This window comes from Podarcis cretensis, assembly GCF_951804945.1.
Source record: "Podarcis cretensis genome assembly, chromosome: 4".
NCBI lineage: Eukaryota > Metazoa > Chordata > Lepidosauria > Squamata > Lacertidae > Podarcis > Podarcis cretensis.
The window spans coordinates 7,122,712-7,149,111 of NC_137173.1; the positions used below are offsets into that span (position 1 = coordinate 7,122,712).

Consider the following 26,400-nt stretch of genomic DNA (forward strand, 5'->3'; position numbering starts at 1 on the left):
CCTGCGTCCCCACCACAAAGGTACCACAATATTATTATCTACAGCAAGCACAGAAACTGACCATTGGACCCACTCTAGGTCTCATCTGCTCCATCCACTGGAGCTTGACTTCGCATGCAGGGGGAATCCCTAACTCACAGAAGATTTGAGACGTATTGGCTACCCTCACCTGGTTTAGCTGTCCAGTCAAAGCCTTTCCCAAGGTGTGGCCGCATGTTGGCAGCTTCCAGGAGCCACAGGTGAGAGATGAGTGGGCAAACGGGCAAACCCCAGAAGGAGCGCGGTGTGTCTCTCATCAGAGGTACTACGCCCCCCAACACCCCATACATATGGACAGCAGTATAATGCAGGAATGTTTTCAACAAATTAGCTGTCATTTGTCCTTAAAGAGCCGGTGGACTGGAATTGGCAGCCAGCCTTGTGCGCTGTGACCACCTTCAGCCAGCTGTAGCCCACAAATACCTTGTACTCTAGTAAGGTTTAAGGTTCCACAATACCTTGGTCAGAGCCGGATTTAGTTTTGATGAGGCCCTAAGCTACTGAAAGTAATGGGGCCCTTTATATGTTCAGCTGTACTTTGTCAGCAACAAATGGTCGCTGTTTTTTGTGTGGAATATATGTTAGATGGTACTTTATGGACCTAATAGGTATCTCAAGCCATTTGCACATGTTGCCATGCAAGCAGTCCATGAAGAATGTAAAAAGGTAAAGGTAAAGGGACCCCTGACCATTAGGTCCAGTCGCAGACGACTCTGGGGTTGCGGTGCTCATCTCGCTTTATTGGCCGAGTGAGCCGGTGTACAGCTTCCGGGTCATGTGGCCAGCATGACTTAGCCACTTCTGGCGAACCAGAGCAGCGCACGGAAACGCCGTTTACCTTCCCGCCGGAGCAGTACCTATTCATCTACTTGCACTTTGACGTGCTTTTGAACTGCTAGGTTGGCAGGAGTAGGGACCGAGCAACGGGAGCTCACCCCGTTGCGGGGATTCGAACCGGTGACATTCTGATCGGCAAGCCCTAGGCTCTGTGGTTTAGATCACAGCGCCACCCGCGTCCCATGCAGAATGTATGCACCCTATATATAGAAATGAGCAAACCAGTGATATTTTAGGGAGCAGGCTAGCAGTTGGGGCCCATGACTTACGTCATAGGAGCCTGCACAACACAAAACACTGTTGCTGCATGTAGGTTTTATTGTACATATTAGTTTTTTATCTTATATTTTGGAAATGTACATCCAGTTTTTCCCTTTTAATTTTTTTGCCCCCCCCCCCCCCGAGAGTGGGGCCCTAAGCTATAGTTTGTTTAGCTTATACGTAAATCTGGCACTGACCTTGGTGTTTTTCCTGAAAGACTTGAACACGTTCACCAGTCTGGAAACTGATTTTTTGTTTTTGTTTTCATTAGCCATTCACTGCTTGCAGTTTTCTTCCAGCCCTGCCAGAATGCATGTATCAGCTGAGAGCAACCCTTAAGGCACTTTGCAAAATAAATATATTCTTCCCCATAGAAAAAACTCTTGCAGCAGTTAACCGTTAGGGTTAACCAGACTCTCCCCCCATCTCCTCCGCGATCTGACATCCTTTGCTCCTTGCTGCCTCCTATATTCTTTGTCCCTGAGCCACCCAAGCAGATGAGAGACTACATTACCCAGCATATGAGGAAACCTTAAACTAGGAAAATGGGTGGCTTATTCCAACTACATCTCCCATCGGGCTCTGCTCGCGGGAAAGCGCCTGGTCTCTCGCTTGCAGCCTTTGCAGCCGGTCCATTTTATTGCATTTCAGTGCTCATTTTGAGATGCTTGCAGCGATGCCCGCAAGTTGCAAGGAGGGCAGCTCGGCTCCGCTCCGCTGCCAGGAAAGAATAATGTCTTATTTATTCCTCCAGAGCCGCGCAGGGGCATCGTTTTGCAATGTTTGCAGCAGGTCCCAAACGATGGAGCCTCCCTGCAAGTTCATTTCTCTCCTCGCAAGGCGTTTTCAGCTCCTGGAACATTAAAAGGTGAATAGTTTTCCGCCTAACCTTTTCCCAGGTCTCGCCTTCACAACAATTATTATTTTTCCCAGACGTTGTTTACCATATCCACTTCGCAAGGCTCAAATATCCCGTCCTCAGCTTCCATTGGACCAGGCAGCTGCTATTATTATTATTATTATTATTATTATTATTATTATTATTATTATTATTTGCATTGCATCCTCCGATTTTTAATGTTACAGAATGGTTCTCATTGCATGCTTTGAGCCGAACTGTGGAGCCTTCGGTCTGAAAGAGAACAAACCAACCGCTCAGACGACACGTTTCGCTTATATAATAATAATAATAATAATAATAATAATAATAATCGATCTGCACAGAAAACAATAAAAGTAACGTCCTTTATCAATTCATATAGATACGAACAATATTTTACAATGGCACTTCCTAAAAGCCAAGTAAGACTTAATTAATGGGCGCTATAGAGATGTAAAAGATGTATAATAATGATAAAAATATGGATAAATGTGCAATAGTGCGATGCGGAGACTGGCAAGTAACATCTGTGTGTGTGCGCGCGTCTCTCCGGTCTTCTTAGCGCCGAGTGAATGCCCTTTTTATGATTCAAGTAGCTTTTCAACTGTGTTTGAAATCTGGATTTCAAGCAATTTTACGCAGCCTCCGCGCAAAGAAGTTTGTGGCTACCTTTCCTTGCTCGTTTTCTAAACAACAACCACAACAACGTTGTGCTTTTCACATTTTAAACCGCTCAGGAAAATCTATAACGACGGCGATCGCCATCACCGGCGATGGGGCTCCGTTTTATTAGCTGGCAAAGCAGCTGTTAATAATCTGTGATTCGCCTACTACAACTCCCAGCATGCCCCGCGGGCCCCTGCCCTCCCCCGAAGCCCAAGAGGAGGAGGCGGAGACGCCTCGGCGACTACAACCCCCGAGATGCCCCGCGGCGAGGCGGGCGCCTGGCGGGGCTGATCCCTGCGCGCGCGGGGCATGCCGGGATCTGTAGTCTCGCCGCCCTCTCCGGCTCCCTCCTCCCTCCCTCCCTCGCCCGCCCGCCCGCCTCAGCCCGGATCCTCGGCGCTGCGCTCCCTCACAGCCCCGCCGCTCGCCCACAAAGCTCCGCGTCCTTGGCTCCCTCGCAGAGGCCTCCTGCTCCCCCCTCGACACCGGAGGACGCGGCTGCTGCTGCTGCTGCTGCTGCTGCTGCTAGGCGAGGGGAGGCTGGAGCCCCGGAGCCCCGGAGGCGACGAGGACGAGGAGGACCCCTGCTTCCAGACCCGCAGGTGGGAAAGGGGGACACCCCCCCCCCGCCGCCAGAAAAACCCTCAGCAACGAGGAGAGCCCCTCGAAGCCCCCCAGGGGGAACCCTCCTAGATCCCCATAGACCCCCTCGGTAACCCCCCCTCTATATCGCCCATAGACCCCCTCAGCCTCCCTCATAGACCCACCTCAGAGCCTCCCTCATAGATCCCCATAGACACCCTCGATATCCCCCATAGAACCCCCTCAGACTCATAGACCCCCTCGATGACCCCCCCATAGAGCCTTCCTCATAGATCCTCATAGACCCCCCCGCATATCCCCCATAGACCCCCCTCAGCCTCATAGACCCCCTCGATGACCCGCCACAGACCCCCCTCATAGCCTGCCTCATAGATCACCATAGACCCCCTCGGTAACCCCTCCTTGATATCCCCCCATAGACCCCCTCAATAACTCCCCATAGACCCCCTCGGTAACCCCCTTGATATCCCCCCATAGACTCCCTCAATAACCCCCCATAGACCCCCTCGGTAACCCCCCTTGATATCCCCCCATAGACCCCCTCAATAACCCCCCATAGACCCCCTCGGTAACCCCCTTGATATCCCCCCATAGACTCCCTCAATAACTCCCCATAGACCCCCTTGGTAACCCCCTTGATATCCCCCCATAGACTCCCTCAATAACCCCCCATAGACCCCCTCGGTAACCCCCCTTGATATCCCCCCATAGACCCCCTCAATAACTCCCCATAGACCCCCTCGGTAACCCCCCTTGATATCCCCCCATAGACCCCCTCAATAACTCCCCATAGACCCCCTCGGTAACCCCCCTTGATATCCCCCCATAAACCCCCTCGGTAACCACCCCCTTGAGACACCCTCATAGCCACCTTGAGTTCCGTCAGAGAAAAAGGTGGGAGATAGATAGACAAACAGATATAATATGATAATATATTAAATATATATAATTATATTATATCTATATCTATCATCTATCGATCTGTCTGTCTGTCGCCCCCTTAGCCTCAGAGAGTGTGGGAGAGAGGGGAAACCCTAGCAGGGTCAAGTGTAAGGGGTCTCCTCGGTTTTCTCTCCCTTATTCTGTGCCCCCCTCCGCCAAGTTCTTGCAGTCATGGGGGGCGGGGTGTGTGTCTGGGAAGTTAATGTGGGGTCGGGCTTGTTAGTGGTTTTATTATTTCTGGCCTGCAGTCTCAAGGTATTGGCGTGTTTAGGGGGATGCCGAGGATGCTGGTGGTGTGTATGTGAAATGTGTGTGTGTGTGGGGGGGGTATGCACAAGAGAGGGATCAAGGCAAGTTTTTTTTGGGGGGGGCGGTGCAGAATCACTGAGGAGGGGCTGCCTCAGACTGCTTGCTTTGTTAAGGTTAAAGGATTGTTTTTTTAGGTGGGGGAGCAGAAGCAATTTGTGCATGCGCATGCATGTTATGTATATATGTACGTATGTGGGTGTATATATATATGTGTGTGTGTGTGTGTGTGTGTGAGAGAGAGAGAGAGAGAGAGAGATATTGTGTACACTTATTAATTTGTATGCACCCTTTAAAAATATTTTAGCCGGGAGATCTGGGAAAGAGATGCCATGCTGCGTGAGGACAGGGTTTGTGGGTCTGCATTGGGATCCTCTAGTGGCATGAAGGGTGGGAGAAATTGTCAGGAGTGTGTCGGGGTTCATTTGTGTGTTGATGGCTCAGTGCATAGCTGTCAACTTTCAGATTTGAAAATAAGGGATCAGCAACCTCACCTGTCCTGGGGACAGTCTATGGGAAATCTAACAATCCGGGATAGCAGCGGGAAGCAGCGGGAAACGGCGCTGGAATAAGGGAATGTCCCGCAAAAAAGGGAAGGTTGACAGCTATGCCTCAGTGTGGTGTGGAACATGCAGATGAAGTTCATGAATCCTTTTGTGCGTTCTGGGGTGGTGGTGGTGGTGGCGCAATGGGACAATCCACAATGGTTGACTGAGAACCAGAGAGGCCCCAGGTTCAAATTCCTGATTAGCCACGAAACTCGCTGCATGACCTTAGGCCAGCCTCTTGGCGCACACCTGCTTCACAGGGTTGAGGATCAGATGGCAGGGAGAACTGCACCTTGAGTTCCTTGGAGGAGGAGGAGAATCAGGATACATATAAATTTAAAAAGGACGGAAATGTCAAAAGGCATTGGGGTACATATCATTGGGTAGGGGCAGAATAGTAAAAGGATACTGATCTCAGTGGGGGTTGATGTAGATGTGATACAGGGTTCGGCAAGATGTTTGGAATCTGGCACTTCCACAGGCTGGTTGTCTTAGAGAGTGGCAGTATCCCATGGGCAAGATGGCTTTAACAGGTGGCATTAGTGTGCCTGTGATGGGGACAGAGGAAGTCCCTGTTAGAGTTAAGGGTTGGGACGAGGCAGATGATGGTAACAGGCACTGAGGCAATGGGAGATGGTAAAGGACATTGGAAGACAGGAGTGCCTGGCGTGCTCTGGTCCATGGGGTCACGAAGAGTCAGACACAACTAAACAACTAAACAACAACAACAACAAAGGGCATTGGCTTGGCATTGACACAGGGCACTGATATCTGGTGTAGCAGGGGCAAAGGACCGTAGCAGGAATGGGAACACGGTGTGCTGGTACAGGGGTATCACAAAAGCCCTGGGTTTGGGAAGGGGAAATGTGTTTGTGGGTGAGACAAAAGGGATAATTAAACGGATTTGGGATAATTTTGGGATGCTTGCTGGGCGTTATGGAGGAAAAGCAAGATGGTGATGCGTTGCCCATAAAAGCTTTAAGGTAGATGGCTTTAGAACACTGTGGATTAGTACAGGGCCATAGCATGAAATGGGGAATCTTTCTAGGTGCTTAGCAGGATGGACCAAGAAACACCGTGGTGGAAATCGTGAAGGAATCGAACAGCATGCTTTGGGGGTGGATGAGGGGGATGCACCAAAAGCCAGAGTGAGCATATGAAAGGAGTGCGTGGGAACTAGGGATTGCAAGCCGGCATGCCGGCAAGAAGTTTTGAAAGAATTCCAGCATGGTGCCATGAGTGAACTTGATCATGGCACTAGTGTAGGCACGAGGGGTGTGGCATAAAAACATTGGCCACTGGGAGATAACTGGATGGGCACATCATGCTTTCTGTCTTAATGAAGCAGTTGTTTAATACGATTGTTTAGGCAAAGGCAGTATGGTGAGGGTAAATTGGGGTATTGCTGATAGTGAGATAGGTAACAGGCAGGTGAGGGTAGCGAGATAACATCTTGATGGGAGGGGTCTGGGATGGGGTATCTAAACTTGTTCATATTCAGCATGTATATCCTGCCATCAAAGGTTAATATTTGGGGAAGAGATTGGGAGGAATTGGCGTTTGAAACTCCCATTGTTCTAGGCGCGTTTTGCGACAGGGAATTTCATGCGATCAGTTTCTGAGCTCTGGGTACAGTACTGAGCCTAAGATTTCAGATTGGGACTGCCACTTCTGGAAGAAAAGGAGGGCCTTTTTCTGCCTCTCCACATCCAGCCACTCTTGAAGACTGGAGAAGGGACCCTCATAACAATATTAGGGGGAAGGACTCGACCATGTGAAAAATGAACATAAGATTTTAACTGCAGTTCATTCATTTTCAGCTTTGTATTCTTGTTATAAAAAAGCGTGCATAGACACTCCATTGCAGTGCCCATAACCTAGGTTTAAGGTGCCATTCAGTTTCTAACACTGGGAAGAATGCCTTTTGGAGCGAGGGTGGCAGTGGCAGTAGGAGTGGCTGTGAAAATAGGGAGCATGTAAAGATGGCATACATCCCACTGAATAGTGATCAGTGCAGTGTAATTTTGCCCATGCCCGCTCAAAAGTGCCCCTTGAGTTTGATGGGACTTACTGTCAGCTAAGCGTGTATAGGATTGCAGCCTAAATATATGCTTCCTCAGCTGAGCTTCTGCAGCAATGTTTCATAAGCATAGCACCTCTCAAGCGTCATGAATGTTCAATGCAGAGTATTGGAATGTGCACACTTAGAGAATGACTCCTACGTGTACTATGCCAGACTGATCTGTGATGAGGTGCTGTGGGAGTTACATGCACATTTTAGACAGAAGAACGCTGCATTTTGCAAGAGCGAGGGGAAGGTAAGAACTGGGATTCTAATTTGCCTCCCCTCCTCTTGGGAGCTGGAAGGAGAATTAAGAGCACACATATACTTGCTTAGCATCACTGCAGTTCCTGAACGGCAAATACTCTGAACCTTTTCTACCTCCTCTGAGCTTTGCAAAGGGCAACTCTTGGAAGTTACTCTGGGGCTGTGCAGAAGGATTCTTTTAGAGAAACCGGGGAATGTGTGTGTTCTGCAACGTTCCTTTTTTGCATGTAAATCACTTTGGACATTGTATGGATGGTAGTGACCACATAAAATAAAAATCGGCATCAGTATATGTGCCTAAAATGTAGCTAGGGCAGCCCTTGTACGTACTGGGAAAAACAAATGGATGGCTGTTGTGTAACCCTATGTGGTGGGGAATGAATATGGTTTCTGCCTGGTCTTTAATGATGTGCTGGAACCCAAGCTTTGGATTTGATGTGATTGAAAATGTCATCATGTAACATCCGTGGGCTGAAAGCAGATATATTGCAAGACTGAGAAATGTTCAGCTGCATTAATTTTCTATCATGAATACAGGCTGGAATGGGGATAAAAGGTTTTTTATATTTAAAGAGATTGCTGCAAGAGTTCATTTATTGGGACAGCAATAATAAGGGCAATTAAGTTTATCATTATATTGCTGATTAATAGTGTTGAGGTGAAAAGTAGTCTTGTGTTCATCCTTCTTTGTAAACAGTCATGAAATATGGCAAAAAAAACCCCTATTCATTGCTGAAAGGCTTTTTTGCTCTAGCAGTTTCCTCCCTCCCCTGCCCTGTTTGGTGATAAGCATTCAGGTTATAGCTTGTATTTCCTGTTGATTGAATTTCATCCAGAAGGAATTCAGTTTGTGCTGAAAACTGTCAAATGTGGAAAAATGAGCAGGTTGAGTTTTTCCTCTCATCTGTCTCCCTGCCTTCCTTCAGACAAAGGCATGTTGTGTTAGCCAACGAGGGGGAAAGGCAATTGGTTCCATTTACGTTTTAATCAAAATATGATTTCAGATGCAGCAGAGTATTTGTTCTCACTGAGAAGTTGCGATGGTGAAAGGAAGGGCATTTCTTCAAGAAATGCAGATGATGAAAGCATCTTAAGGGAAACATTTTGCTGGGCTTGATTGAATCAACAGTGTTATTTGGTGATGAAATGTTAACTGTGAAGTGGCTGCTGATTATAGTCTGGTTAGAGCCACAGAGGGGAGCATAATAAGGCAGGATACAGGCTGCAGACCAAAAATCATTCTGCCATCAAATCACATCTTGGCCATTTTTTTTTTCAATTGCCACCTTTTTTTGCAATATCTGCCTGGTTTATTAAATTATACATATTAACTACTTACAGGTGTTGGAACATGTATTTCAGTTACTAATGAATTCCTAGAGAAATAACATTTGTAAACAATTTTCCTTAATTCAGGTAAGCTTAATAACTCCGTGTTAATCCCTCAATAAACAATATTAATTGTTGATTGGCAATCCAGTGCTAATCTAGATAATTTCCTTTTAACTCCTGTTTGAATCAATGGAATTTATTCCTGGTGATAACATGATTTACAATCACAATACTATTGGGAAGGGGGTACGGTTGGGTAGTACATCTTGAACCCAGGTTATCTGGTTCAGTAGCCTTTGTGCAGTGCCAAGCAGTTAGTAGTTACCCTGGAACAGACTGCTAAATAGTTCACTGGGGTTTTTTGTACTTCATTTTGCACCTGGAAACAATTCACTCCTTCCTGGCTGGTATTAGCAGCCCTGTTCAGGGAAGTTTTTAACGTGTGATATTTTACTGTATTTTTGGTTTCTATGGAAGCTGCCCAGAGTGGCTGGGGAGGCCCAGCCAGATGGGCGGGGTATAAATAATAAATTATTATTATTGTTATTGTTATTGTTATTTTTATTATTGATAGTATAAATTCTGCCAGCTAGCAGTAGCTGGGACCTCCAGCCTCCTTTACTGCCCCGCTTTCTCTGCTTGCATCCGCAAGGCTCCAGCCCTTTCTGGTCTTTGGTGTTGCAGTCAGCCTTTCATATTTTCTGGATGCAAAGAAACAATCCCAAGCTGTTTCCTATGTGATAGTGCATAGAAGGATCACATTTCAGAACCGTGACCCTCTGAATCCGGCCCAGTCACCTTCTAAATCTGGCCCGCAGACGGTCTGGGAATCAGCGTGTTTTTACATGAGTAGATTGTGTCCTTTTATTTAAAATGCATCTCTGGGTTATTTGTGGGGCATAGGAGTTCGTTCATTTTTTTTTTCTCTTCAACATATAGTCTGGCTCCCCACAAGGTCTGAGGGACAGTGGACTGGCCCCCTGCTGAAAAAGTTTGCTGACCCCTCGTATAGACCTTGGACCTTATGATTCACCTGCTATTGTAGTATGCCTCTTGGCCCTGATCCTGCAAGGCTGTTCATACTCTGGCCTCTAGCAGATTAACTGTCAGGATAGCTAACTGATTTTAGTAGGTTGCACCTGTAGCAGAGCGTACTCTGCTGTGTCCCGTCATTGTGCACCGGGATTTCCCCCCTTCTTCCCCAATGCCTTCCCCAGATCTGCTCCAGAACCAATTTTGGGTGCATGCTGGGGGTTAGGGTTAGGGAAACACTCCTTTGTGAAAGCAGAAATCCTTGCACTGTCAAAACTTCAGGCTTAGTACTATATTGGATTCCACCCAGACTGCGTTCATAGGCTTGAGCTGCAATCATCAAAATAATAGAGGTAGGCTTACTGTATTAATGTATATGTTTGTCACATTTACATACTGCTTTTTTACCAGTTTCCATTTAAAAGAATGGGCACACGAGAAAGGGAGGAGGAAATTAAAGCAAACCCATACCATGGACATTGAGGGGAGAATCCAAATGGCAGTTTGTTTTATTTTTACATTGATATTCCACTTTTTTCTCCAAGGAGCTCAAGGTTCTGAACATGCTTCTCCACCTCCCCATTATATCACCACAACAACCCTCTGAGGTAGGATAGCCAAGACAGTGACTGGCCAGTGTAACCCAGTGAGCTTCATGGCTGAGTAGGGATTTGAACCCTGGACCTTGTATTCTCCGCACCCCCAAATAATAATACTGGAGTAAGCAGATTTGAAGGGGGAAGTTTTGTTCGATGAATAATTTGTTACTAATTTGCTAAGAAATAGCGCTTGGGAATAGCTTAAATGTTAAATCTGAGCAACAGCACAGTTATGATGTGAAATGTCTATTTGATTATTTTTCTCTAGTGAGGCTGAATAATTCACCTGTCAGTTTCTTTATTCAAATGCTGCTGTGTCACTTGTCGGATTGAGCTTTGACTAAAGTACATCTAAAAAGAGAAACTGCCTGTAATGAACTTTTTTGTGTGTGAAATATATAATGGTTGGTATGACCCCCCTCCCCCAAAACAGAGAACAGCATTGATGGCCCTCTGTACTTTTCCGACAATTGAGAAATCCCAATGAGGAATAATTGCTGTTATCAGAGAACACAAAACATCTCTTAGGCAACAACCCAGGATGTTTTAGAAAATTGTCCCTGTTCTGACTCCCTGCAGTATTTCGGCTCAAGCATAGCAAAATTTCATCCACTCTAATCAGTCTTGGAAATGCAGGTAAGCCCTGAAATGGCCACAATTGCAGGGGCACCCTGCTTAGGCAGGCTGAGTGTATCCTTCAGCTTAACAATTGTTTCTGACTCATTTTTAAAAATGCTACAATCATGGCTGGATTTTTGATCTTCTTTCATAAAATGCTGGGTGGCTGGAGATGATGAGCTTGTTAAAAGGGAAACACTGTTTATGTGCTTTGCCTCCCAAGCGCTCTGTCTGCCCTTCAGTCCAGTTTACAATCTTCATTTGTCTTCACTTAATGCCTTTCAGGCTTGATTATATCTGCTGGAGCTCTTGATTTGAGCTCTTTTCCAGCCCTTTTCTATGCTTCCAAGGTTTTCCATTCGGAGATCTTGCTCAACCGAGATCCTGTTTGGTTTGATGGCTGGAAGTGGGCTGGCCCCAGGTTTTGTGGGCGCTGGGTAAACCTGGCCCTAATTCAGGCTAATATCATGACTACAAACGTCATATTACATGTACATATTGTTTCTAGTCTTAACATAGGGTACTGTTTATTTGATAAATCCCTTCCCATTGAAGCTTGAAGAGATTTCATAGTAAAAACAGAGTGGGGCCGTAGAAATTACGTTTTAGAAATGTGTCTGTCATACATATACAGTGGTGCCTTGCAAGATGAAATTAATCCGTTCCGTGAGGCTCTTCGTATAGCGGTTTTATCGTCTTGCGAAGCAAGCCCATTGACAGCTTAGCGGATTAGCGCTATTAGCGGTTTAGCGGCTTTTAGCGATCAGCTGTTAAGCGGCTTATCAGCGGATCAGCTGATAAGCGGCTTAGCGGCTTAGGAAAAGGGGAAAAAAAGGGGGGGAACCCGCAGGAACTCGCAAGACATTTTCGTCTTGCGAAGCAAGCCCATAGGGAAATTCGTTTTGCGAAGCGCCTCCAAAACGGAAAACCCTTTCGTCTAGCGGGTTTTCCGTCTTGCGAGGCGTTCGTCTTGCGGGGCACCACTGTAGACTACATACCTTCTGTTTGGCTATAGCCTGTGGAGTCTGTAGCAGGAGAACGTTTTTCATTACGATGACTGTGACCTGTAAGCAACAAATCTTACAGGGCTGTGTGAGGACAAGACCTGTCTTTCACCCCAGATAGTGGATGCCCTCATCCTCACTGATGAATCACGTGTGTGCCTCTGCATGTGGACAGATGCATCACCTGCCGTCCCCCCCCCCCCCCCGTCCTAGCAGCTATACAAATCATCCCTATATGTGCACACGCACACTCACCCCACTATAACGACAAACATTTTGCTAGTACTTAATTTTATTAACAAGTGATGTGGGTGGCGCTGTGGGTTAAACCACTGAGCCTAGGTCTTGCCGATCAAAAGGTCGGCGGTTCGAATCCCTGCGTCGGGGTGAGCTCCTGTTGCTCAGTCCCTGCGCCTGCCAACCTAGCAGTTCGAAAGCACGTCAAAGTGCAAGTAGATAAATAGGTACCGTTCTTGCAGGAAGGTAAACGGCGTTTCCATGCGCTGCTCTGGTTCGACAGAAGTGGCTTAGTCCTGCTGGCCACATGACCCGGAAGCTGTACGCCAGCTCCCTCGGCCAATAAAGTGAGATGAGCGCCACAACCCCAGAGTCGTCCACAACTGGACCTAATGGTCAGGGGTCCCTTTAACTGTAACTTTAATTTTATTAACACACATTTATTTCCTTACCTTAAATGACAACTTGGGGAAAATAGCAGGGAACATGGTCTTCACCCTAAATCAGTATTTGCTCGAATGGGAAAAGCATAGACTCGAATGGTGCAGGTTAGTGCTGGATCATTCGTGTTGGCATTCACGCTTACTGGGAGCGTTGAACATTCCTGAACAGAAGAATTAACAATGTTGTCATTTAGTCATGTCCGACTCTTCGTCACCCCATGGACCAGAGCACGCCAGGCACTCCTGTCTTCCACTGCCTCCCGCAGTTTGGTCAAACTCATGCTGGTAGCTTTGAGAACACTGTCCCACCATCTCATCCTCTGTCGTCCCCTTCTCCTTGTGCCCTCCATCTTTCCCAACATCAGGGTTTTTTCCAGGGAGTCTTCTCTTCTCATGAGGTGGCCAAAGTATTGGAGACTCAGCTTCAGGGTCTGTCCTTCCTGTGAGCACTCAGGGCTGATTTCCTTCAGAATGAAGAGGTTTGATCTTCTTGCAGTCCATGGGACTCTCAAGAGTCTCCTCCAGCACCAGAATTCAAAAGCATCCATTCTTCGGCGATCAGCCTTCTTTATGGTCCAGCTCTCACTTCCATACATCACTACTGGGAAAACCATAGCTTTAACTATATGGACCTTTGTTGGCAAGGTGATGTCTCTGCTTTTTAAGATGCTGTCTAGGTTTGTCATTGCTTTTCTCCCAAGAAGCAGGCGTCTTTTAATTTTGTGACTGCTGTCACCATTTGCAGTGATCATGGAGCCCAAGAAATTAAATCTCTCACTGCCTCCATTTCTTCCCCTTCTATTTGCCAGGAGGTGATGGGACCAGTGGCCATGATCTTAGTTTTTTTTTTGTTGAGCTTCAGACCATATTTTGCGCTCTCCTCTTTCACCCTCATTAAGAGATTCTTTAATTCCTCTTCACTTTCTGCCATCAAAGTTGTGTCATCTGCATATCTGAGGTTGTTGATATTAACAATAGGAATACAGTATTCATTTGCCCTTGAAGCGTGGTGATTCCTGTCTAGTCTTGTGATGAGCTTATGTTTTCTCCCCCCCCCCCCAAAAAAAAATATTGGGACTACAAAAACATGCCTTGAGTATGAGACATCATTAATCAGCCCTTAGTAATTAAACCCAAGCAATTCACATAGCAGAATGCTAATTAACATCCCCCCATATAAAGCTTCACAATTTCAGAAAGAATGCAAAGTCTGACTTCCCAAACACATTTGAAATTTGGTTGTGATCTTCGGGGTTCATCCCACTTCTCCACACCCCAAGGGCAGGAACATCTCTCTCAAGGCATAGAATCTGAAAGGGGGCTTGTGGGTCTTAGGGAGCCTGGGGCCAGGTGACTGGTTCCAGGGAAACAGCTTGTTGTTCCAGATCAGGGGTCAGCAACCTTTTTCAGCCGTGGGCCGGTCTACTGTCCCTCAGACCATGTGGGGGGCCAGACTATATTTTGAAAATAAAAATATGAACGAATTCCTATGCTCCACAAATAACCCAGAGATGCATTTTAAATAAAAGAACACATTCTACTCACATAAAAACCCCAGGCAGGCCCCACAAATAACCCAGAGATGCATTTGAAATAAAAGCACGCATTCTACTCATGTAAAAACACTGACTCCCGGACCATCCACAGGCTGATTGAAAAGACGATTGGGCCGCATCCTGCCCATGGGCCTTAGGTTGCTTACCCCTGTTCCAAATGATAGCATAACTTCCACAGCTTCCTTTCACTGAAGGGCTGATAAACTCTTGAGGTGATGATCACTTCCACTGTAGTGTCTCTCCACTCTTTGAATCCCTGTGATAACAAAGATGCACCAGAAGTGTTCCCTAGAGAGTCAGGAATAACAGGCTGTTTCATTTAGGAGGTACCAGCCAATCAGAAGGTCGGTGGTTCAAATTCCCACGATGGGTGAGCTCCCGTTGCTCGGTCCCTGCTCCTTCCAACCTAGCAGTTTGAAAGCGCGTCAAAGTGCAAGTAGATAAATAGGTAGCATTCCGACGGGAAGGTAAATGGTGTTTCTGTGCGTTGCTCTGGTTTCGCCAGAAGCAGCTTAGTCCTGCTGGCCACATGACCTAGAAGCTGTACGCCGGCTCCCACGGCCAGTAAAGCGAGATGAGCGCCACAACCCCAGAGTCGGCCACGACTGGACCTAATGGTCAGGGGTCCCTTTACCTTTACCTTTTGCCCTTCAAAGCAAGTTGATTGGATTCTGTCAAGGACTGTCAACTAGACTGTTGAGAAAATTGCCCAGTAGCACCTTAGAGACCATCTAAATTAGTTCTGGGTATAAGCTTTCATGTGCATGCACACTTATTCCGATATCTTTAGATATCTTCAGGTGCTACTGATCTGAAGAAGCGTGCATGCACACGAAAGCTTATACCCAGAACAAACTTAGTTGGTCTCTAAGGTGCTCCTGGATAGTTTATTTTATTTTATTATTTATTTCAACTGCGTCAGACCAACACTGTTACCTACCTAAATCTGGACTGTTGAGGACTAGGAGTTTAAGATAAATGGAACACTGTTTTTGTTAGATTTCTCCTAATGATTAGGCTTTCTTACAAAGGGATACTGTGGGGGGGGGGGGGAGGGGGCACACCCACACAAGAAATCCATATTTTGGTTTTTATAGATCTGCTAATTGAAAGCCATTAGGTGCAGGTTTGAGACTGTTTCGAAAATACAGAGAACAATAAATTGCAGTTGCGTTCAAGGAAGGATTTTAGGTTAGATTTTTTTAAAAAAATGTAAGTTAAATGGGTGTCTTAATTTAGAAATGGGCCTTTCAAAGCAGCTAGTGAAAATAACTATGAAAGGTACCTAAAATACAAAACACTAAAATTAGCATAAAAAATAATGTTGCAAATAACAAAAATGAAGTGGCAGCCACAGTGGCACAATCACATCTTCCCTCTGCCTTTTCTGTTAATTGAAATGGAAGTGAAAAATAGCAGAGCTTCAGATGGCAGACTCTTTATTTGTTTTATAACACTTGTATCCTTCCTCTTGGTAAGCTCAAGGCAATTCATGACAGGAAAAAAGGATCCCAATATAATTATTAATAACTCCTTAATTACATAGGAAACCATAAATATAACACACCAAGTTAATTATAGCACCCAGCTCCAAAAGCAGCAGTAAAGTTTGAAACCTCTCTGCAATCTCCACACATTAAGCAGTGTCAATGAGCTTTGTACAGGTTCCTCAGTGAAAATACTGAGGGAAAATTTTGCAGCTCAACTCAGGGGCCACTATTAAGAAGATCATGCTAATTCCCATCATGGTCCTTTCTTCTCTTAAAGTTAGTACTTGAGCAAGCACTTGCTAAATTATCATATTCTCCTGCACAGGGGAGGCCTAAGAGGTCTGCAAGCCTTAGGCCATATTTATATATTGCTTTTGCCCTGTTAAATGTGATTATTTTGACCATGTAGAAATCCCTTACTAGCAAGGTTAGTGGTCCGTAATTTGAGTAGTGTTTTTCCTAGGGATTCGTAAAACTGTGAACACTTGACCAGATCAACATTTCCCCCCAGGCTGATTGACTCTATACCCCATAGGACTTTGCCTGCTTATCTGTATGTCTTAATAAGCTTTCTATTTTTATCTCTCTGGGGTCTTGGTCTGTGTAGTCATGTAAAGCCTCAAGCCAGTTAATTTGTCCATAATCCAGTTAAAAAGACGTTCTTAAATTTAAACAAAGTTAAAAACTAATTGCCTGATCCTGCCATGTTAATAGAAGCACCTCAGGGTAGATTTTCCTGGTGCATGCAGAACATCCACTTTATCAACAGAAAGAGTGATGTGTTTGTCTACCCATTTGTTTTAGGTTATAATGAGCTACAACGTACAGAAATGAGCACCTATATACCAGAAGTAATATAACAATATGGGTATCTGAGTTTTCAAAATCCTAGAGTTTATATTGGATTAGAGCAGCCTTTCTCAACCTTGGGTCCCCAGATGTTGTTGAACTACAACTCCCATCACCCCTAGCTAGCAAGGCCAGAGCTCAGGGATAATGGGAGTTGTAGCCCAACAACATCTGGGGACTCAAGGTTGAGAAACACTGGATTAGAGTAACATATTTATTTATTACCTATGTGCCTTACCTCCCCTTCACCCTAGAGAAGGCTGGGTACAACAGTTTGAAATGGGTACTCCTGGCAACCTGAAACCATCTAGGCTTCAGGTGACAGTACTGCATCAAGGACCACCCCAAATAATGCCCCTGTGCAACCCCGTCCACACCTGGTAGTATTTCTACTTCCTGTACTCAAGAACCCCAAATACATAGCACGTCTATCTTGTCTGGATTCAGCTTCAGTTTATTGGCTCACATGCAGCCCATTATTGCAATGGCTCAGCAGCTCAACTGCCATTCCTGATTCAGATGGAACAGGTAGATCTAGGTGTCACCAGCCTATTGATGTTGTGCCTCATAAAAGTACATTGCCCCGCATAAAGCGAATGCAGTGGTCCACCCCTGAAATTACCAGGACATGGATAGCTGTGGCTAGGCTATCTCTACCCAACGGGGGTCAACTGCACACCATGGCATGTGGAATTGTGGATCCCTTTTTATGTATATGCATCTCCTGTGTCACCGGTGAATGTACCAGCCGTGGAAAACAATTCACAGACTCTTTTCTTAGATCTACAGAGAGCAGCGAAATTGTCCTTGCTCTGAAGGGAGCAAGCACAGCTTCCGAAGAGCCTAAATGGGGAGTTGGTAACCATATCCCAAAAAATTCCCTCAGCCTGACCCCTCTGATTTGTCCACAAAACAACTCTGATGGAGGGACTGATGAGATCAGAATCAAGGTGTCCTTTTGTATTTACTGAACATACTAAAAAGTTTAAAGTGATATAATCTCACTTTGTAATTATTTTATTACCAAACTTTATTATGGAGGCTCTAGAGATTTCTTGCACTTGGTTTTGTACTGCAGAATTGCTATTAATTTTGCAATCTGTATCACACCGTTCGCGTCACATCTGAGTGCATTAACAAATCATAGCAGAATTAAGCCCAAGGAAACAAAATGATAATTGTTTTCAAATGGGGATAAGTGATTCCTCCAGCCCTTCTTATCAAAGTTGATAATGCCCTCCCAGATATCCTCGAAGGCAAATTATGCTGATGTCTTGTATCATAACCCAGAAGACTACCAAATGTAGTCTTAGCATATTATAATGTGGAACTGATAATGAAACAGAAGTATTTCCATTGAAAATGCCTTGGCATTTCAGTGTCTCTGATCAGCCCCAAATACAGCAAGCTGCCATTTGCAAAAACACAGTTCTGCTATGAGCCGACTTTGAGCTACCTTACAAACAGATGGGGACAGGACCGCTGAAACTGCTGTACCAAACCCAAGAGTTTGAGCTCCCATTCTCTTCCCAGAGTGATTGTGCATCACCATTTACCGTATTTTTCACTCTATAAGACACACTTTCCCCCTCCTAAAAAGTAAGGGGAAATCTGTGTGTATCTTATGGAGCGAATGCAGGCTGCGCGGCTATTTCTGAAGCCAGGAGAGGGAGAGGGATCGGTGCACACCGATCCCTCTTGCTCTCCTGGCTTTAGGGATAGCCGTGCAAAGCCTCTTCAGGACAATGGGAGGAACGCTCCCCCTGCCCTGAAGAGGCTTGGTATGGCTATCCCAGAAGCCAGAACAGCAAGAGGGATCGCTGCTTTCGCTGTGCAGCAATCCCTCTTGCTGTTCTGACTTCGCTTCGCTGGAGAGGCGCTGCGCAGAGAGTGAAAGCTGTGCAGCACCCCTTCAGCAAAGCGGGAGGAGAAACGGAGCCCCTTCCAGAGAGGGAGAGAATATTTTTTTTCCTGTTCTCCTCCTCTAAAACTAGATGCGTCTTATGGTCGGGTGCGTCTTATAGAGCGAAAAATACAGCAAATGTTCACTCTGTATTTAACTAGGAGGAGTGGCTTTGATTCATAGAATAAAGTGTAAAATAAAAAACATTCAGTTGTTGGTGCCTTGCAAACCCTTGGGAAATAGTCATAAAAAAAGCTTTGCCTGGCACTGGAATGATGACAGTGGTGCCAGGCAGGCCTTCCTGGAGAGAGCATAGATGATGATGATGGTGATAATTTATTATTTATATGCCGCCCATCTGATGGGGTTGCCCCAGCCACTCTGGCCAGCTTCCAACAAGATGGAGAGCTATTACAGAAAAGGACCATAATCTTGCTGCTGTCTCCCAGGCCTCCCTTTGGAGGTGATGTGCAGAGAGGGGCCTTGAATGATGATCTTGGGGTCTGGACAGGTTCCAAGCCGTAGGTCAAACCAGCACTCTGAATAGGGCCCAGAGAACAGATTGTCAGCCAGTGCAGTTGGGCCAGAAGCAGTGCTAAATGTTCATGCCTTCCTGTCCCGGTTAACAGTCTAGCCACCATGTTCTACGCTATAATTTATGAACTCTCTTCAAATGCAGCTCTACATATAACACATTGCAGCAGTATAACCTAGAGGTTATTTGAGCATAAACAATTGAAGCCAAGATCTCCCTGCTCAGACAGTGTTGCAGCTGGGTTACAAGTCGGCTCTTTTTTCCAGACTTAGAAATTCTATCTTATGAAAACACAGGCATTGATACAGTAAAATAAGCCCCAACTCTTGCAGATGCCGTGTCATAAGAGGCTAGTTTATGTATGTTGCTGTGCAATTTTTCTTCTTCTTTCCCATGGACTATATATCTGCACATCACAAAGGGAGTAATAAGATGGAGGTTTGAACTGCAATTTCCTAGAAATTGCTCCTTCTGGTAAACGATCATTCAGTCTCAAGCCCTCTGCTGCAGTGGATGGAACAATAAATACAATAATTCTCTTTTATCTTACAAATAGTTGCTTAAATGGGTTGTTTGTTTTTAATGATAGTATGATCCACAGGACTCATAAATGCCTGTGATTTTATTCTCATGGAAATAGCTCGTGTATTTTGGCTCAAAAGTCTCCTGTTGTGGTTAATTTCTATAATATGCTAGCTAATCTACTCTTTTTATCCTCTGCAGATCTAGTCTAGTGTTTCCCATATGGTTTGGTAATTAGCCCAACACACAGTCCATTCTCCTTTGCTATGGGCTGCCAGGTGGTTACTAGGTAACTGGCTAGTCTCCCTGAGTAAGATTTCATGATAGCCCTGTGATTAAAAGGTTGAGTTGCAATTTAGAAATGTGTGTTACTGTTGCTCTTGGGAAGTCACGAAGAAATATTTGCCAGTAGTAAAGGCCACCTTACATATGTCGTGACCTATTTTGCTGCAGCAACTTTGCATAATGGAAGTGTCCTGCTGGTGCCAAATTATGGTTGATAGATCCGTTAGGATAGACCTACCCTTTAATCCACTGTCAGGGCTCTGAAAGGGCCAAGAGGTGGCCAGAAGAATACCTGTGCCACTATCACAGTTTGCTAGAAAGACTTTAAAAACCTATACAGTGGTGCCCCGCAAGACGAATGTCTCGCAAGACGAAAAACTCGCTAGACGAAAGAGTTTTCCGTCTTTTGAGGTGCTTCGCAAGACGAATTTCCCTATGGGCTTGCTTCGCAAGACGAAACGTCTTGCGAGTTCTTGCAAGTTTTCCCCCTTCCCCCCCCTTTTTCTAAGCCGCTAAACCGCTAATAGCGCTAAGCCGCTAAGCCGCTAATAGCCGTGCTTCGCAAGACGAAAAACCGCAAGATGAAGAGACTCGCGGAACGGATTAATTTCGTCTTGCGAGGCACCACTGTATGTATCTGAAAAAGCTCTAAAAATGTATATATTTTAAGAGCCTTTCCAGCTGTTGTGGCAAACCACTGCAGCAGCACAGGTGATGCCTGGCCACTTTTCCCATAATGCCAGCCTCTGGGAAGGATCATCTTGGCCAGGCACGGCCAAACTCGGCCGTCCTGCTGTTTTGGGACTACAATTCCCATCATCCCTGACCACTGGTCCTGTTAGCTAGGGATGATGGGAGATGTAGTCCCAAAACAGCTGGAGGGCCGAGTTTGGGGATGCTTGATCTTGGCCCTTTTGCAGAGCCCAGGCAAGGGAGGCGTTGGTGAAGAAACTGCCAGTGCTACTGCTCAGATAAAGCAGGGAGGACAGAGGTGAGCAGCTGCTGTGGATGGGAGTCTGGCCCAGTGGTGAGTGAATGGGTGGCAGGTTGGGCCAGTGAGGGGTCCTCAGCAAGTGCCCTCCATGACTGAATGCCGGTCCTGGTCCTGGTCTTGACACCTCACCATTGTGAATTTTCCCTGGAAGGTGATAATGGGGAGTTGCTCTTAAAAGATTTTCTGGAGAGGATTTACAGAGAAGTTACTTCCTTTCATGTTTATTGGGTGGATTAAATAAATGTTTATCTCCTGTGCTGTGCATGATGTGTTGGGCTGCAGCTGTTCAGGGTGTGCCTTATGTAGTCCATTATCTAGCCCGCAAGCATCTGACAGCAGTCGAGGCGGCTTAAGTCCTGAGTGTTTCAAGAATTATGTCCCCAAGATACTTTCTCCTGCAAGTCTCTTCCATTTCTCAAAGTACTGCATGCTTTGAAAGGATCGTATTCATTGCCGTCTCTGAGGAAGCTGCTGGATGCTGCCTGTTCTGTGTGTTATGTAGAAAAAGAAACTAAGACTCTGGTTGTATTTGCTAGCCCGTGTGTAAATATGCATGTATAAATGTGTGTGTGCAAGCTGTTTAGTGTATTTTAATGATACACAAGTGTTGCCTGTTTTTGTTTTTTCAGGATAGGGTGAGCAAGAAGTTAGGAAATGTTTGTATACAGGAATGCTAGGGATTTGCCTCCCAGGTTAGGCGCCTAATGTTTGCGTGCCACTTGTCCCTATTCATTTTGATTGAGTTGAACTTTTTCACGTTTTGGGTCTTTCAGAAGCATTGCCTTGCCTGAGGTGTTTACACAGTGGAAGAACAGGATGATGTAGGTTTGCTTCGAAGGATGTGTATGTATCTTACTCCTCCGTATATGCCAGTAACAATTCGATTTTTCCTGTGCTTTCTCTTATTGTAGCAAAAATGGCATTGCACACAAATAAGAAAATGATATCGGAAGTGGTGCCAGGGTTTGCAGAATTCAAAGAAATCTGCAGGCAGGGTGGAGGGAACCCCAAGGAGCGTGAACTGCCTCATAAAACAGCCCCACAATAACTCAAATGGTGTGGGGTTTTGTGTGTCTGAGAGGGAAGAAACTGTCAGTGGGGAGAGGCAGGAACCGGGATAGAATGGAGGCATTAGAATGGAACCAAAAAACATATAGATAAACAAATCTAACCTGCAGCCCTCCAGATATTGGACTGCGTCATCTTTGGTCACTGCCCATGCTAGCTGGAGCTGATCCAAGTCCATTTGGAGGGCCACATGTTATCCAGTTTCCAGTATCCTGGAAAAGTGCTTAGCAGTCTGGCCATAACCGTCTGGAGCAAACTACCAGTCAACATATTATTGCAGGTCCCCCTTGCAAACTTCTTTGTAGTCAGGGCCGTCTTACCCATAGGTACTAGGGGTGCGGGGCGCCGGGCTCTCAGGGGTGCCAAGCCGAGAGTGTGGGGCCTAAGAGTTGAGTCTGGGGCAGAGCCTGCCCGTTGGTTGGAGCGCTGTGGTTGGCTCTTCTGCGGGCTGCTCTGGGCCGTGAGTTCGGGCGAGCCAGCAAGATGCTGAGGTGGCTGGCCAGCTCCTCCATCCTGCTTGCCTGGGACTGGGCAACGTGGGGGGGGGGCACTGGTTGGATCTTTGCACCCCAGTGCTCTATATGCTTAAGACAGCCCTGCTTGTAGTGGTTGGTTGTATGATCATTAAGATTATTTAAGTGTGCCTGTATCATTGTTTTACCCACTGAAGCCTAAGGAAGAAGGGGATGCTGGAGATTTATATAAATACATAAAATTAGATTATCTTTGGGGGCTCTCCATTCCTTAGAATTTCCAGGGCCAAGCAATAATTCTTTCTAGGCAAGTAGCTTACCTGTTCCTTCCTAATCTACTACATGGACCACAATGCTCAGGCATCTAATCATGAAAGTCTGCGCCATAATAAAATTTGTCTGACTTTAACATGCCACATGACTCTATTCTGGCTTCAACAGACTAGGACAGCTATCCCGCTGGAGATTACATTGTCTATATTTCAATGATGTTGCTTATTTCTTTATTGGTCATAGCCATTATTTTGCCTTGAGTTCCTCGTGTAGCCTATTTAACGGCTGAACATTGCTGAGAGAAATATAAGCCTCTCAAAAGAATTGCCTTCACAGGAGTTAATTGTGTGCCACCTTGAGTGTTTTTAAAGAGGAATAAATTATCTAGTCAGCTGTCTTGGGCTCTGGTTGAGATATTCACATGTGTATAGGCTTGTGGAGGACTTCCTTATTAATTAGGAGTGCCTCTTTGGTGTCATTACTTAATTGGGTGCCACAGGAGCTTGATGCAACAAGTAATGCTCTTAATTAGAGGAGGAGCCATAGCTTAGTGTAGAACATCTGCTCTGCACGGAGAAGGTCCCTGATTCAGCACCGGGCATCTCTTGGGTACCAGGCCTGGGAAGAATGAGACACTGGAGGACTGCTGTCAGTTAAGGGAAACAATATTGGCTTAGAAGGACTGAAGGTATAAGGCAGTTCTGTATCTAAGAATCCAAATCCTTCACAGGGTATACAATAACTGGTGTGTATTGCTCAAGCCTAGTATTTTAGCACCTAACAGCTGTGGTCTTCTGCGAGTAAGATCTGTTATTCTGTTTGCTGAAGTGCTTCTCCTGATAACAGTTGGCTGCTCGCGTCTTTCACTGTCTAACATTGTGTAGTTGAATTTAAAGTGTGATTGTCCAGCAGTTGTACCGCTTAGCACAGGGGTCAGCAAACTTTTTCAGCAGGGGGGCCAGTCCACTGTCCCTCAGACCTTGTGGGGGGCCAGACTATATTTTGGAAAAAAAATAATGAACGAATTCCTATGCCCCACAAATAACCCAGAGATGCATTTTAAATAAAAGGACACATTCTACTCGTGTAAAAACGCACTGATTCCCAGACCGTCTGTAGGCCGGATTTAGAAGGCGATTGGGCCGGCTCCGGCTCCTAGTTTGCCTACTCATGGTTAGCAGAACTGACTTTATCAGAATTTTAGCACACAGCGTGCTAAGGTTAGACTTCTCTCTGGTATGTTTGAGAATGTTAGACTCTCTAGAATATGTGCAACATATGTTACACTAAACCATGGTTTACTGCAGGGGTTGGGAAATCTCAAGGCCACAGGCTAAATTGTACCTAGGCCATGCCTACGTCCAAGGCCACACCCACTCCTTAGGCCACATCCCTTACTAGCCCTGCCCTCTGCCTTCCTCAGGGGTGCAAAGTGTTCTTGAGCTGTGTTAATGCCTCTTACTTGCCTATATGGAGAGGTTTTGTGTGGGTGGGTGCATATGTGTAGAAAAAACATTTTTGCATGGCTGAAATGTAGCCCACTGTACAAAGACAGCAGCCACATCCGTTGCTGCACCCACTTTATCCTCTTGCCCCACCTACCATTGGTATGTGGCCCCCAGAAAGCTGCCCACAGTGGAATTCGGCCCTTGAGCTGAAAAAAGGTTCTCTGGCTCTCTTTAGTGCTATTTGGATGAGCCTAAGCATAGTCTTGGCCTCACACATTGTGCGCCCTCCCAAAAATGAGTAATGAAGCTGGCTTGTTAAACCAACCATTGTTTGAAACAAGGCAGAAGCTTTAGCCAAGCTACTGTTTTTCTCCATTTCAACCCCCCCACCCCCGGCCTGCGATATAAGGCTAACACTGACTTACTGTACCAAATTGTCGTATGGATGTGAAACTTTGAACAATGTAAAGAAGTCTTGAAATCCCACAAGCTCGTAGCAAGCATGTTAGTAGCCTATGTGAAATTCCATTGTATATGCCTTTGTGGAACTCATGGTCACGCACCAGGTAAGTTGTAAAGTTCAAGGCTTTTCTAAAGTACTCTATCTTTTAGTATTGGCTGGACTGGAGCTAACCGTTCCACTTGAGTATTTCTGTGTTCTTGTTCTCCAGTTCACCTTAAAGGTAAAGGTAAAGGTACCCCTGCCCGTACGGGCCAGTCTTGACAGACTCTGGGGTTGTGCGCCCATCTCACTTAAGAGGCCAGGGGCCAGCGCTGTCCGGAGACACTTCCGGGTCACGTGGCCAGCGTGGCATCGCTGCTCTGGCGAGCCAGAGCCGCACACGGAAACGCCGTTTACCTTCCCGCTTGTAAGCGGTCCCTATTTATCTACTTGCACCCGGAGGTGCTTTCGAACTGCTAGGTTGGCAGGCGCTGGGACCGAACGACGGGAGCGCACCCCGCCGCAGGGATTCGAACCGCCGACCTTTCGATCGGCAAGCCCTAGGCACTGAGGCTTTTACCCACAGCGCCATCTGCGTCCCCCAGTTCACCTTAAAAAGGGCTAAATTCTGTAAAGCTTCATAGATCTAGGGTATAGATCACCCCACTAATGATGGAGTGATGAGCATTAGAGTTTGCAGATGTTGCAATTACATAAGAAGGAAAGGAAATGGCACGAGGTGTTACAATTATCCGCAGATATAAAAATGTTAACAAGTATATTATGGAAATATTAATATGCCATGTCAGAGCATCTGTTTCGCTGATCATGTTAGAGTTTCAAAAAGAGAGGATGATAGGGAATTTTTCAGCTTAAACCTAGTTTGCTTTAACTGCTGGGAAATATACTTTTAAGTTAAACAAATCAGTGATTCTCATTCTCTTTTTCTTTTACTACCAAGGAGAGATATTTACAAGAGATAATCTCTCCACTGCAGTGATTGATTTGTGCCATGCAAAGTCTTATTATTCCTCTGAGGAGCTCTGTTGAAGACATCAACATTGGACTGACTAGTTCATGTGAATATAAATGAGCATTAGTGTTGACATAAAATCCTGCATGCAAAAATCGCAGCATTGCTACAATGACAGCAGACCATAGGCAGTCCTAGAAGTAATTTTCTCAGGACACAGAAATAGCTTTCAGGTGATAAACCTCTGCGTGGATAACACATGTTGTTGCTTTATGGGGCTTTTCTCAAACTTTGAAAATAAATCAATATACAGTACTTAGTGGGACATAGAAAGGTAGTGTCAAGATGGGCAGACCTTGAATTTAGGTACAGTGGTACCTTGGGTTAAGTACTTAATTCGTTCCGGAGGTCCGTTCTTAACCTGAAACTGTTCTTAACCTGAAGCACCACTTTAGCTAATGGGGCCTCCTGCTGCTGCTGCGCTGCCAATGCACGATTTCTGTTCTCATCCAGAAGCAAAGTTCTTAACCTGAGGTACTATTTTTGGGTTCGTATGTAACCCGAGGTACCACTGTATTTGTGTTTCTGCAGCAGTCCTCCTTGATGTTGAGATCTAGCTGTGCACAAAAGCTGCATATTAAGAGAAACTGCTTTGGGCAGAAGACAAAGAGCTTTCAAACTTTTTCTATCTGCTTCAGTTCCAGTTTGGTGTTACCATTTTCAGTACTAAATACTAGAAGCGTAATGGTTGGTTGTTGCTTGTTCAATAGGAAGATCCTCTGCTCTTTTGTTCCCAAGTGATTTTGTCTGTCTCGAGTTCCCAACCTGGTGTCTCCTATTTCCAACTCTGCTTCATGTCTTCCCCCTTCCCCCTTTACTTCCCCACCCTGTGTGCCTGCCCTGCTGTATGCTT

At 45.7% G+C, this 26,400-nt stretch overlaps 1 protein-coding gene across 5 annotated transcripts in view; it reads left to right on the plus strand.

Annotated features, from left to right (window-relative positions):
• The first annotated feature begins 3,069 nt into the window (after positions 1-3,069).
• Positions 3,070-26,400, plus strand: part of FAM168A (family with sequence similarity 168 member A) — a 183,257-nt gene continuing 159,926 nt past the window's right edge. Inside the window, exon 1 of one of the 5 annotated variants that reach the window (XM_079974161.1) lies at positions 3,070-3,285. The gene's annotated coding sequence lies outside the window, so the exon portion shown is untranslated. Of the gene's footprint in view, positions 3,286-7,278; positions 7,401-26,400 lie in introns of those variants that run through there. The other 4 variants (XM_079974157.1, XM_079974162.1, XM_079974160.1 and 1 more) reach the window with 4 other exon arrangements.